A 15,445-nucleotide genomic window follows, 5' to 3' on the forward strand; every position below is an offset into this window, starting at 1 on the left:
TCCAGTTTGAATTCCCTGACCATTTCTGTTACACTGGAACAGTTCTCAAGAATTGGTTGCACAAATATATTGAGCACTGCTCCTCCTCCTCCTCCTTCTCCTCCTCTGTGTCTACCTCTGCATCCCTGTATCTGTCCACCTCATCCTCCCACCTCTATATGTGTATCTTTTCCTCCCACTCTCTTTGCCCATTTCCTCCACTCTCTGACCGTATCTTCTTCCCCCTTCCCTCTGACCATATCCACATACCCCTCTTTCTATCTACACCTCCCTCTCTTCTTCACCTGCCCACTATCCCTCTACATCTTCCACCTGCCTCATGCATCTCCCCCTCCTCCTCCTCCCTTTCCATTTCCTCCTCCCCTTCACTTTGTCCATCGACTCCTCTGTCCATCTCCACCCATCTCCAGCCATGCTGACCAGCCCCTGCAATACTGTTCAATAAATCAGGCCAATACTGCTCCCATAACATGCCTGTCATGGATGGCAGCCTACATGTTGGAGCCTGGAAAACTATTTCTTGCCCCCTTACGTATAGACTGCCCTGCAAAGCAGGTTGATTTGGCAGGGTGCTACTGTTCCCACACAACATGACTGTCATGCAGGGCAGCCTAGATGACGGGGGCTGAAAAAAATCATGTTTTGTCCATATCTTTCCCCCTATTGGAGCTAGGAGGTTATAAACCCTACAGTGCTGATACTTGGGTAGCCTGTTGGTTCTTTGGTTGAAATTGACCTAGGGGTCAGGGAGGAGATCCCAGACATACACACATTCACTCTGCTTTATATACATAACAGATTATTAATTTGAATAGAAAATAAACAGTGATTGCAACAATAGACCATCGCCATTATGATGAAATGCAGACTGGTAGAGAGGCATATGGAGATTAAAATGATGGCTTACTACACGGTTGAAGTGTCACTCTTTTTTTAAAGACAGTACACACAGCTGATGTTGAGATGTCTTCAATTTCATATTTTTGAAACAAAGAACACTTTTTAACATAATTTACATTTACACTCTAAATAGGAGAGAATTATCTAACTTGCCAGGTATGCATTATTCACCCATGGACATGAACATGGACCGTAAAAAGATGTTTCTCGATTCACTCATATCATTAATTACAGTTATGTAGTGGTATATAGTTAATATGGAACATTGGTTTCATGTGATCTATTTTGTAGGGAAATCAATGTAGTCAATATCTTAACAATTGCTGTTTATGTTGTTCTAGCATATATACATAACATACTGTTCACCTCAATTTTTTATTTTTATTTTCAGTTCATATGACTACATTGCTGACTTTGGAAGTGCAACAAATCGGTACATGCATCTTGATTCCCAAGAAAGTGTTCAATGGTTGTTTATCGAACCAAAGTACAACTTTTCAAAATGCCAACTTCTAAGAGGCAACAGTATTAACCTATATCTACAGAACTTTGCTTTTCTTACATCCATTAATGTTATAATTATGAATTATTGCTGCAGTTTCCTTATGCCTGTTAAGGGAAAATCGAACATTAATAATGGATTGTGTACGTATATCAGTTGTTATATACCTTGGCAGTAAGACATTTCATGTGTTTCTAGTCCATCACAATAAATATTTGAGGTTAAATCTTGCCAGCAACATGGTTTGGTGGAACAGACATGGCAGTTGTAGAAATGGAGTAATGGTCCCACACTTTACAACTGTCTGTAGCATTCCTTCTGCAGTTATAAACACAGAATTAAAGAGATTATTTTTGTTGTACAGAATTAGCCAAAAGAACCTTGTACACAGTTTTTCAAAGCTTCTTTTTTCCCTTTTGTGTGTGTGTGTGTGTGTGTGTGTGTGTGTGAGAGAGAGAGAGAGAGAGAGAGAGAGAGAGAGAGAGAGAGAGAGAGCGCACGCGAGGGGGGGGGGGCAAGGATGTCAAATTGATAAGCTACAATTGTAAAATGTGTTTCCATAATTGCTCCATGGGGAAAGCCATCACATTTTTTTTTCAATGTTTGACACTCAAAGACTGAAATATTTAACTGATTGAATGTAACATCATTTGCTGTTAAAGTAGCAGTAAAGAATTAACTTGATATCTATATTTTAAATTAATATTTTGACAGATATGTGTAAGATGATGAAAAATGCTGATGGATTTTTATTAGAAGATTTTCTCTCCTCATTTGCTAGTCATTTTCAGCTGCATTTGAATGATATTGTTCCTTAGCTATGATGTAAGGAAAAGGCAAACACTACCCTGTACTTATCTTGTCTTCCACTGAAGGGTAATAGCTTTGTTACAGCAGTGATTATATGAATTTCACAATGTATTACCGATTTTTATGATAGAAGGAATCATAACTGTTTGTTACAAATTTTGATATTTGTAAGAAAATGTATACAGTAAATGGACTTTTGTGAGAGTGATTTTACTTTTTGATAGCCATTTGCTTTCTTCTCGTGGATTTTATGCAGATCTCTACTTCGTAGAAGTTTTAAAGCAGGCCTGTAAAAAACTTTGTTTGGTTGTGCTCCTCGGGATCTCCATAGTGTACATTCTTAGTTACTGGTTACAGAACATTTCTGGCAGTGATAAAATTCAAGCATTAAAATAATGAAGTTTGATGCATCTGTTATTTGTGGAACAATATGTAATACATCAATTTCTAAATGAAATGAAACTGTTCAGTGTATAAAATAATTAGGAACAAAAGCACTGAGCACAGGAGAGGTCCAGGACAAGTTAAAGTACCTACCAACGTGTTTCTGAAACAGACATTTGCCAAGAATATTCAGCTGCAGTAAACTGGCTGCAATTATATGTTAAGGAAAGAATGCAATTTTCTGTCAGGCGGTACCAAGTATAGGCATCATCCTGTCATGATATAATCCCAGGAATGTAATGTATAAAAAAAATCTTTTGACATTCATTGATGAAAATTTCCTTAATAGGATGGTGGACAGTACATAATGGAACTGGAAACATAAATAGTCCTCTGGTATAGTGTGACATTGATACTTAAATCTCCTTACCATTGTTTGCAATGATTTCAAGCCATCTGCAACCAGTGTGATTTGGTAAATTAATATCATTCATTAAGATAACCTGTCAGCATTCCACGTTCCAGGTCATTGTTCAGATATCCATTGTATTCAGATATATTGTTGACATTTGTCTTCACTCGATACCATATTACAGATGACATATTCGAGGCATGTGGTACTAAAACATTGCAGAAACTGACCGTTTTATGTTGGTCTATTGGACCCTTGCTGGTGGGTTTCCTGAACCTTGTTAACATAGATGTTCATCTCTGTAACAAGTATTCATCTCAGTAACAAGTGGATCTCTGCATGGAGACTTTGTTCTTCCATGCTAAAATTTTATCTTTTGTACCCTTAAGATGACATGTACATGTCAGTATGTTGAGGAGGTCATGTCCCAGTGTAGGAACCACCTCAAATGCGATCAGATTGAAATTTGAATCAAAATAGTAATGAGAATTTGCACAGTACTCTGTTTATGAGCAAGTCAATTACTTCATTATTTACCATTTTATTTCTGCAAGCTGCTACTGTTCCCTTGTCCCTCCTGAACTATTTTTGTTGCTTTTGCCCAGCCCATGGCCAACAAATTCACCAAGGAAGGAAAGAAAATTTTGGTTCAAAATCTTGTCAGCTGTGAAGACCTTAGAAATATGTACAAGCTCAAATTGAACATGGATTGGTGGGAAATCACCCATGTGCATTTCAAAGCAACTAGCCTAGCATTTGTCTGAAGTGATCTGGAGAAACACTAAAAAATTAACTCTGTTCGAACAGGCCTCGGAAGGTCCAACAGTACCGACCAGCTGCCAGAAAATCAAAATCTAGATGTTTGGACAACAGATTTGAACCAAATTCATTAAATATCCCTGTTGCTGCACATTTAAATGTATTCTACCCTTCAGTATACTAAACTAGATTGAGCTTCAGCGTATCCATTTCACCAAGCACTAGAATCCAAAATCGTATATCCAAACCCTTGATACAATGTATCTGAAGTCTTCCTGTTATTCCTCAGTCTTTTCTACTCACACTTTTCTTTGTATGATGCTAAGAAGTGTATGCATTAACTGATTTATTTACTTACTTATCTTTGTTCAAAATCTGGGAATGTCATCCTTTTCGATCATTTTGTATTTTCTTTTTTGCTGTGAAAGTATTCCCATTTGCATGAGCTTTCAATTATCATTTCTTTTAACACACTTCTTTCTTCACTCCGTTTCTTCATGTCTTCATTCTCTTATTTTTCATTGTTGTGTCATCAAACCCTACAGTAACCCCTTTTGTTTCATTTTGTGATTGTATTTTGCTATCCTAGAGTGTGACACAGCTGCAAGTTTGGTTGGTTCTATACAAATCACATTAACTTTGTGTTAATGACTTTGCGGAATATATTACTGGTGCACTGGAAAACCCAGTGGTCTGAAGTGAAGATTGCCTTCGCATATTTGAGTGCCACAGAGCTGGTAATGTGGTAGCTACTTCTATCACACTTATAATTCATTTCAGTGTTCATTTCAACTACTCAGTAATATATTCATTATCACTCTGTTATTTTCATTGTTTGTGACTCCCGTATGCTGACATCAATTATTCATATCTAATAATATTGCATGAGAATTATCAGTTATAAAAGTTTTATTTGTATCCTCTGAATATTTTGGATTCACACCTTCTCTTATGTCATTGGTTATGTTCCCTCTGCATATGACATCAGCAGTGTTCATGTACACTAGATTAAATATTTGTGGGAAAAAAATATTTTTCATAGCTTCCTAGATGAAACACAAGCATTTCGAGAACAATAATTAGTTTACAAACAATGACCTGCCATAATGGTTATGTTTATGTGTGACATTAATTAAACTGATAATCACGAGTTACTGAACTGATCATGCTGTATATTTTGTAGTTCATTTTCCTCGCATGACCCATGGTAAATTATACAAGAGTTATGTTGTGATCATATGAAGTAAATAGTAGGTTTATTGTTTAAGTGTAGGTTTATTGTTGTGATCTGTAAATGACTGATATGTGAATGGCAACTGACCATACAGGTTTTATCAACAGAGGGTAAACCAGTTGTTAATAACCACAGAAAATAATCCAGTGGAAATACTGTTCAATTCATCTAAACACTGCCTAGCGAGCCACACATGTTTAAATTTGGTACAAGAGACTGGCTGAATACATAGAATACCCTAATGAGGTACTGTACACCAGTTGATAAAAGTTTTCTCCCTTGTATCATCAAGAAATGCTATTAACACATACTAAGAGAAGACAAATACTTGCCTCCTACAGCTATAGCCTTGCAAAAATCACAAGTGAGCAGAAAACAAATCCCCACTTCCATCTCTGCACCTACTCTTACAAGCAACTGTTACAGCTGCATGATATCAAAGAGTTGTACACGTGTGATATTCTGATGCCATGGAGATTAGTCGGAAGAGAGAAAGGAAATGCTCAGAGGTCAGTTATTGCAGAATTAAGTTCCACTAACTTCATTATCGCACATTGAAGAATTAGACTTACATACTATGCCAAAAATGTTCTATAAAAATGAATGTAGACACTGCTGTTTCATGACATACGCCTAGTCATCAGCTGTATGTTGTTAATTGAAATGATTATTATGATGACTTAAATAATTATGCATGGAATGAGAAATAATTCTGCCAATAATCTAGCTGTTTGCTTGCCCTTTATGTTAAACTTAAAACTTGGCAATAGCTTGTATTACTTATTTTTAAAAAAAGCTAATACATGAACACTATGGTGTTAATTTTCCGTTGCTATGTATTTTTTGTGAGTGATCATGCACTTAGACTCTTGTTTTATGTGGTGTTACAGATTTTTATTTGTCTTTTAATTTTGCACCACTTGGAAGGAATATTTTTTACAGCATGTGATAAGTGATACCTGCTTCAGATTGAGATTACTTTTTATTTCTTGAGACAATTGTTTTGGAAGGAGTTATAATTGCTTTATTTATTGAAGCAAGTATAGTTGATATTCAGTATTTTCTTCTGGAGAACTTGAGATATTTTCAAAAATTATTGTATATTTTTATATGTTTCTTTTGTTATTAAATACTCTTTGTTTTGCATTCCTTATGCACGTGATATCTACTAGTTCTAGCATTTTTCTTTGCTTTATGGTATTATGTCACACATGCTTTCAGAACAAACTTTGCTGTCATATTTTTAATGTATGTGAAACATTTTGTTGCCATGGATACTGTTCTGTTAATTTTGTTATTCTTGGGTAAATAAAGATCTTGTTGATGTACTGTTTTCGTAATCAGTTATGAAAACCAGTTCTGATCTGCAAGGATATTCCTTTGAACAGATCCTGAGTTCCCATGAATATTTCCCATGAGATTGCAAGTATTGAAGGGGAAAAAATCTCAAATATGAGTATTGTATTCATATTATTCAAGTATCCCTGTGATGAAGAAATGGCAACAGAGATGCATGTGGTGTTGATACAAATGTACAGTAACTCCTATACTGATTCAAATTCTTTCAGAATGAGAAGAAGTCAATGAAGAACATCAGCACATGCAAAAAGTTAACCCTAGCAATATAAAGATATTTTCAATAATGTATGCAACCTATGGGGAAAGGGGGGGGGGGGGGGGGGGGGGGGAAATAGTTTATCGCTAAAAAAAAAAATGTTTGACTTTTATTAAAAACATATTTCTTAAAGACATACTGATGTGTATGTATGGTATAGAACCTGAAAATATTTACTATGACATTTTTGTGAAAAGTCACACTTCCTACAAATGGGGGACGGGGCACTTTGACTACCTCAATTATAAATTTTTTGATTAAATTTAACCAAAAAAAAATTAAAACAATTATAAAATCAGGTACAAGGATTCATAGAAAAAAACAAACATTTTTTTTTTCAAAATTTTCAAATATAGTTCATGAGTAGATTACAGTATTTAAGATAGATACTGAGGATAAATATTAACTTATAGACAGAACTACAATGTTTTTATTTTCAGTAGAACTATCTGATTTCATAAGGGATACATCTTTTGCACACATATACATATGACCTTCAGGTAATTTACAGTTGTGCTTAGGCTCAAAGTTTTCATTTACCTTTCACAGATGTGCAGTGTGCCCTATATCAGACGTACACCAGCTACAAACATCCAGACAATAGCCAAACTCTCCCCATATAATTGTGAGCACAACAAGAGTTACTGCATTTGCTGCTGTTGCTATGCCACATTGCAGTTCATTCAAAGTTGTTGGAAGGGGATGCACATGGATGGAGTCTTCACATCATCTCGCCCCCTCCCCCCCCCCCCCCCCCAAGCCCAAAAAAAAAAAAAGAACCATGACATTAGGTGATCTTTAAGGTCAATGACGCAATGGGAGGTCCATACATCCCTTACAGGCTATCCTTCTGCCTCTTATGGCCATTCCATTGTTGAGGTAGCTCATTGTTAATAAATGCTTTTATTTTCAGAAGTCAGTATGGCAGTACTCTACCCCCATTAAAAATTAAATTTTCAGCATGTTCTTACTAGTGTGGAAACTCAATCATCAATATATCCTATCACATGATTACTGTAACCCTCTTTTCCACAAAACAAATATGGGCCATAACTTCTTGGTGACTGCAAAACACATGAAGCTTTGGGGAATCTATGTCATGCCTGACTGACTGTGAGACTCTTGTGTTCCCTGTGCTTTTACATTGTGGCTGTTCACTTTTAGATTAAAGGGAACTTAGCCACATTACTGAACAATAGATATAAAATGAAATTGTTATTTTCCATACCCACACCCATAATAGTTTCAAAACATCCCACACATTGTTGTTTACATTGAAGGGCTTGTAGCAGTCAAATCCTGCATGGTCTGAAACACAGACATCAGACCACGAGACAGACACATGAGGAGTGTCTAACTCTAGGCTGGCATAAGTACTCCTCTGTGAGCTACATGCAAAACTCTATTTAATGTGATTTATGTCTTATATGAACACAGGGTGACTTTTGAACTGTTGGAGGTGCAGTGCCATACTCGCAATGAGAATTAAACCACAAAGTTGTAACTGGATTGCAACTATTGGAACAGAACGCAAAATGCCTTCTATTGATGTGGTATTGCCATCCCAGTTTGACACACATTGGGTAATTAACAAATGAATGAGCTAGCTGCACCTTTATCTTATAAAGTATATAGATATCCCTAATAGCAATGACATGAATCAGTAACTTACATCTGGGGTCAAGGTAAACTTTTAGTTTTTATGCGTAAGTTACAATGTATGCCATATTTCTATCTGTAATGTATAATACATAGTCTTGCATAATCAGATTAATCTTTTGAAATGCCTTGTACATTTGGGTCAGCTCTCAATTACAAGCATAATGTCAGATGACATCTACTAAGTGGTAACACAAAATTGCTGATTGTGTCTAGGAGTGATACAGGAGGACAAGACATTAGCATGTCAGTGTCAACTGATACAGTCATATAGATATGGATAGACAAAAACGACAATTGTAAAACAAATTGTCAGAAGGAGTTGGATATTTCATTTGAACATGATGTAACTGAGATCCATATTTTCAGTAAATCGCTGTCACAATCATTTAGAGGTGATCAGTTTGATATAGATTAGAGTGGACAACAATCATAACCACAGTTACCAAAGTGTATGATGGCTGGTAGAGATTTTTTCGATAGTGAGTGAAGGTATTTTGTTCGCACCTTTGATTTTATTTATATTATAAAACAAGTCACCAAACTATCTAGACCTGCCTTTCTACATTTTCGCAAGTTTGACTGAAAAACAATATTAATTTATAGTGTTAGTTCCTGAATTGTAATATGATGGCATTAGTCTAAAACTGTTGTTGTTGTGGTCTTCAGTCCAGAGATTGGTGTGATGCAGCTCTCCATGTGCAAGCTTTTTCGTCTCCCAGTACCTGCTGCAATCTACATCCTTCTGAATCTGCTTACTCTAAAGTTAGTAAATCAATATCATAGTTTGAACAGCAAAAGGCAACTATTGCATTTTGATTAGATTATATTATATTAGATTAGATTAATACTAGTTCCATGGATCATGAATACGATATTTCGTAATGGTGTGGAACGAGTCGAATTTTCCAATACATGACATAATTAGGTTAATTTAACAACATACTTAAGTTAATATAACAACTTTATTTTTTTGTGTTTTTTTGTTTTTCTTTATTTTTTATTTTTATTTTTTAAATTTTTTTTATATTTTTGTTTTGTTTTTTTTCTTTCTTTTTTTTCTTAATTTATATCTAAAAATTCCTCTATGGAGTAGAAGGAGTTCTCATTCAGAAATTCTTTTAATTTCTTCTTAAATACTTGTTGGTTATCTGTCAGACTTTTGATACTATTTGGTAAGTGACCAAAGACTTTAGTGCCAGTATAATTCACCCCTTTCTGTGACAAAGTTAGATTTAATCTTGAATAGTGAAGATCGTCCTTTCTCCTAGTATTGTAGTTATGCACACTGCTATTACTTTTGAATTGGGTTTGGTTGTTAATAACAAATTTCATAAGAGAGTATATATACTGAGAAGCTACTGTGAATATCCCTAGATCCTTAAATAAATGTCTGCAGGATGATCTTGGGTGGACTCCAGCTATTATTCTGATTACACGCTTTTGTGCAATAAATACTTTATTCCTCAGTGATGAATTACCCCAAAATATGATGCCATATGAAAGCAATGAGTGAAAATAGGCGTAGTAAGCTAATTTACTAAGATGTTTATCACCAAAATTTGCAATGACCCTTATTGCATAAGTAGCTGAACTCAAACGTTTCAGCAGATCATCAATGTGTTTCTTCCAATTTAATCTCTCATCAATGGACATACCTAAAAATTTGGAATATTCTACCTTAGCTATATGCTTCTGATTAAGGTCTATATTTATTAATGGCGTCATACCATTCACTGTACGGAACTGTATGTACTGTGTCTTATCAAAATTCAGTGAGAGTCCGTTTACAAGGAACCACTTAGTAATTTTCTGAAAGACAGTATTGACAATTTCATCAGTTAATTCTTGTTTCTCAGGTGTGATTACTATACTTGTATCATCAGCAAAGAGAACTAACTTTGCCTCTTCATGAATATAGAATGGCAAGTCATTAATATATAATAAGAACAACAAAGGACCCAAGACTGACCCTTGTGGAACCCCATTCTTGATAGTTCCCCAGTTTGAGGAATGTGCTGATTTTTGCATGTTACGAGAACTACTTATTTCAACTTTCTGCACTCTTCCAGTTAGGTACGAATTAAACCATTTGTGCACTGTCCCACTCATGCCACAATACTTGAGCTTGTCTAGTAGAATTTCATGATTTACACAATCAAAAGCCTTTGAGAGATCACAAAAAATCCCAAAGGGTGGTGTTCGGTTATTCAGATCATTCAAAATTTGACTGGTGAAAGCATATATAGCATTTTCTGTTGAAAAACCTTTCTGGAAACCAAACTGACATTTTGTTAGTACTTCATTTTTACAGATATGTGAAGCTACTCTTGAATACATTACTTTCTCAAAAATTTTGGATAAAGCTGTTAGAAGGGAGATTGGACGGTAATTGTTGACATCAGATCTATCCCCCTTTTTATGCAAAGGTATAACAATAGCATATTTCAGTCTATCAGGGAAAATGCCCTGGTCCAGAGAGCTATTACACAGGTGGCTGAGAATCTTACTTATCTGTTGAGAACAAGCTTTCAGTATTTTGCTGGAAATGACATCAATTCCATGTGAGTTTTTGCTTTTAAGCAAGTTTATTATTTTCCTAATTTCAGAGGGAGAAGTGGGTGAGATTTCAATTGTATCAAATTGCATAGGTATGGCCTCTTCCATTAACAGCCTAGCATCTTCTAATGAACACCTGGATCCTACTATATCCACAACATTTAGAAAATGATTATTAAAAATATTTTCAACTTCTGACTTTTTGTTCGTAAAGCTTTCATTCAATTTGATGGTAATACTGTCTTCCTCTGCTCTTGGTTGACCTGTTTCTCTTTCAATAATATTCCAAATTGTTTTAATTTTATTATCAGAGTTGCTGATTTCAGACATGATACACATACTCCTGGATTTTTTAATAACTTTTCTTAATATAACACAGTAGTTTTTATAATTTTTGATAGTTTCTGGGTCACTACTCTTTCTTGCTGTCAGATACATTTCCCTTTTCCGGTTACAAGATATTTTTATACCCTTAGTAAGCCATGGTTTGTTACAAGGTTTCTTACGAGTATATTTAACTATTTTCTTGCGGAAGCAGTTTTCAAGTGCATTTACAAAAATGTCATGAAATAAATTATATTTTAAATTGGCATCAGGTTCACGGTACACCTCATCCCAGTCTAACTGCTGTAGGCTTTCCCTGAAAATTGCAATTTAGAAAGTTGTAGGAGTTCAGTAACAATCTTAATGTTGTTTTTAACAGTTTCTCTAATGCAGTAATGCAGCTACTGATTTCACACGTTTATCTCTAATTTAAAAATTATGGCACCCTATATTTGTGCTATATCCAATTGGGGAAATCTGGAATATTTCCCACAACATGCTCTGCATCTTTGGCTGTACTACAGGGTCATGTTGCTTGTTTGTGGCAAAAGTTTATCAAACAGTGTTTACATGAGCATAGAGTTGGCAAAACTGTATATTTTCATTGAACGTTATGCCACAACTACAAAAAGCACCTGAAATACACAATCAATCAGTGCTGCCAATTCACCGACCATCACCTACATTAATTGTATGAATGTTTATCAAGCAGTTGGGTTAATCACATTTAAATAGAAACCCATTATTTTGCAATTCTCTAATATTGATTTTCTTTCTGATAATACTGATGAAGGGCAACCAAAGTTGTGACTCTGTGGCTTGGACTATTTCTCACAGTAATGCTTCCAACAAGGATTGAATATCATAGTGCTAAAGTCACCAACGACTTGTGCTTGAATCCAAATATGTTTAGGGATTTAAATATAAAGACGCTACTAAACGGTTTATTTGATAATGATGGTCAAATGTTGGTAACAAAACAGTTTCAGCTCATAAAAGAAGAACAGAGAATAAGAGAAAAATTAACCAATGACTCAATCAAGACAAAACACGCAAGAAGCACATGAAGGAGGTATTTATGAGTTTAAGTCTTTCTCAAACATTTTCCTTTACTAGTTTGAGTTTTGTTTCCTTGAAACAAGTGATTAAAGTTTCTTGTACAAGGGAGAGAGTGAACTTAATTACCAAAGACAGAATAAAATTGTCCGATCTATCAAAAAAGTAAATACATTTTCTACGCACAAGACATTAAATACAAAGGGCATTCAAAAAGTTTTGCACAGTTGTCTCTATTTTTTTTTTATTTTTTGCGGGAGGAGAATGAAGCTTTTTGTGAACATACTTGGAACATTTAGTTATACATTGAGCCTACTCAATGTAGCCTCCATCAGCTGTGATGCATCTGGCACAACCTTCTTTCCATGATGTAAATTAAGTTGGTAAAATTCTGGAGATTGACTGTTACACCATCGCTTGTCACAGGAAATAAGGTCTTTCTCACTATCAAATGTTTTACTGCGCAGGTGGGCCTTCAAATGACCAAAGAGGTAAAAATCAGACGGAGCCAAGTCCGGACTGTAGGGAAGATGAGGAACAATTTTCCAACCCATTTTCCTGATTTGTTCCTGCAACATAAGGGCTGTGTGGGGTTTGTCATTATGGGGTTTGGTATAGTCATGGTGCAGTGACTGTACCAGTGATACCACACTACACAGTGACAAACAAGTCATTTCAGCAAGCTGTCGTATCATCACACATCTGTGATTTTGGATGATTTGATCAGTGGTCTCCTTATTCACATCACTCGCTGACGTCTACATCTACATCTACATGCATACTCCACAATCCACCATACGGTGCGTGGTGGAGGGTACCTTTTACCACAACTAGCATTGTACGAGCCCTAATCTCTCTTCTCTTATCTTTGTGGTCTTTCCGCGAAATGTAAGTTGGCGGCAGTAAAATTGTACTGCAGTCAGTCTCAAATGCTAGTTCTCTGAATTTCCTCAGTAGCAATTCACAAAAAGAACGCCTCCTTTCCTCCAGAGACTCCCACCCAAGTTCCTGAAGCATTTCCGTAACACTCATGTGATGATTAAATATGCCAGTAACAAATCTAGCAGCCTGCCTCTGAATTGCTTCTATGTCCTCACTCAATCCGACCTGATAGGGATTCCAAACGCTCAAGCAGTACTCAAGAATAGGTCATATTAGTGTTTTATATGCAGTCTCCTTTACAGATGAACCACATCTTCCCAAAATTCTACCAATGAACCGAAGACAACTATCCGCCTTCTCCACAACTGCCATTACATGCTTGTCCCACTTCATATCGCTCTGCAATGTTACGCCCAAATATCTAATCGACGTAACTGTGTCAAGTGCTACACTACTAATGGAGTATTCAAACATTACAGGATTCTTTTTCCTGTTCATCTGCATTAATTTACATTTATCTATATGTAGAGTTTGCTGCCATTCTTTACACCAATCACAAATCCTGTCCAAGTCATCTTGTATCCTCCTTCAGTCACTCAACGATGACACCTTCCCGTACACCACAGCATCATCAGCAAACAGCCGCACATTGCTATCCACCCTATCCAAAAGATCATTTATGTAGATAGGAAACAACAGCGGACCTACCACACTTCCCTGGGGCAGTCCAGATGATACCCTCACCTCCGATGAACACTCACCATCGAGGACAATGTACTTAAGAAGTCTTCGAGCCACTCACATACTTGGAAACCAATCCCATATGCTCGTATCTTAGTTAAGAGTCTGCAGTGGGGCACCGAGTCAAATGCTTTCCGGAAGCCAAGGAATATGGCATCCGTCTGATACCCTTCATCCATGGTTCGCAAGATATCATGTGAAAAAAGGGCGAGTTGCGTTTCGCGTGAGCGATGCTTTCTAAAGCCGTGCTGATGCAAGGATAGCAACTTCTCTGTCTCAAGGAAATTCATTATATTCAAACTGAGAATATGTTTGAGAATCCTGCAACAAACCGATGTTAAGGATATTGGTCTGTAATTTTGAGGATCCATCCTTCTACCCTTCTTATATACAGGCATCACCTGCGCTTTTTTCCAGTCGCTCGGGACTTTAAGTTGGGCAAGAGATTCGCGATAAATGCAAGCTAAGTAAGGAGCCAATGCAGTAGAGTACTCTCTGTAAAACTGAATTGGAATCCCATCAGGACCTGGTGATTTATTTATTTTCAACCCATTCAGCTGCTTCACAACCCCAGGGATGTCTATCACTATTTCCTCTATACAGGAATATGTATAAGACTCAAATGGCGGTATGTTTGTACAATCCTCCTGCGTGAAAGATTTCTCAAATGCTAAATTTAAAATTTCAGCTTTCATTTTGCTGTCTTCCGTTGCCAGGCCAGACTGATCAGTGAGTGACTGGATGGAAGCCTTCGATCCCCTTACCGATTTTATGTAAGACCAGAATTTCCTTGGGTTTTCAGCAAGATCTTTTGCTAAGGTATGATGGTGGTAATGATTGAATGCTTCACGCATCGCTCTTTTTACAGCAGCACGAATCTCTACTAACTTTTGCTTGTCCTCATTCTCCCCGATCTTTCTTGTACCGTGTGTGCAACTGCCTTTGCTTCCTGAGCATTCTCCGAATTGCGCTGTTAAACCACGGTGGGTCTTTTCCATCCGTAACCCACTTTTTCGGCACATACTTGTCCAATGCATGATTTACAATGTGTTTAAAATTTGCCCATAATTCTTCCACGTTCATCGTACCGGAAGTAAATGAAGTCGATTCATTTACTAAGTGGTCTGCCACATCATGGATTGTCCAGTAGAGAGAAGTCACCTTCTTTGAACCTCTGCAACCACCACCGGATACTGCTGTGATCCACTGTGTCCTCCCCATGAACAGGGAGCAACTACCTGTGAATCGATGTGGCAGAGCCATCGCCGATCTTGAACAGGAACTCCATTACCAGACATTGTCGCAACCTGACATCTACTTCACAGTCCATTATGGCTCACCTGTAAATAAAAGAAAATATTTTTTTATACCAACTTATAGCTAAATGTTCCAAGTATGTCCACAAAAAATTTCATTCTCCACCTGCAAAATATAAAAAATTAGAGACGACTGTGTGACACTTTTTGAATGCCCTTTCTAGTCCAAGAAGAAGACCAAACTTGTCAAGAGTATTATTAAGCAACTGACAAATCAAAACACTAAATGAAATTTAATTCCCACAAGCTGTGACAGAAATGGTGACAAAGTACTGCACCTGTTAACTAAACA

General features: G+C 36.5%; 1 protein-coding gene and 1 long non-coding RNA gene across 2 annotated transcripts in view; one reads left to right on the forward strand and one right to left on the reverse strand.

Moving 5' to 3' along the window:
* Positions 1-6,329, forward strand: part of LOC126483921 (heparin sulfate O-sulfotransferase) — a 78,211-nt gene extending 71,882 nt beyond the window's left edge. Inside the window, exon 8 of the mRNA XM_050107197.1 lies at positions 1,292-6,329. The gene's annotated coding sequence lies outside the window, so the exon portion shown is untranslated. The remainder of the gene's footprint in view (positions 1-1,291) is intronic.
* LOC126483922 (uncharacterized) overlaps positions 1-15,167 on the reverse strand; it is a 53,013-nt gene extending 37,846 nt beyond the window's left edge. The window contains exon 1 of the long non-coding RNA XR_007587789.1: positions 14,999-15,167. This is a non-coding gene — a long non-coding RNA (uncharacterized LOC126483922). The remainder of the gene's footprint in view (positions 1-14,998) is intronic.
* Between the last annotated feature and the right edge of the window lie 278 nt (positions 15,168-15,445).

This window comes from Schistocerca serialis, chromosome 6, assembly GCF_023864345.2.
Source record: "Schistocerca serialis cubense isolate TAMUIC-IGC-003099 chromosome 6, iqSchSeri2.2, whole genome shotgun sequence".
In the NCBI taxonomy this organism is placed as follows: domain Eukaryota; kingdom Metazoa; phylum Arthropoda; class Insecta; order Orthoptera; family Acrididae; genus Schistocerca; species Schistocerca serialis.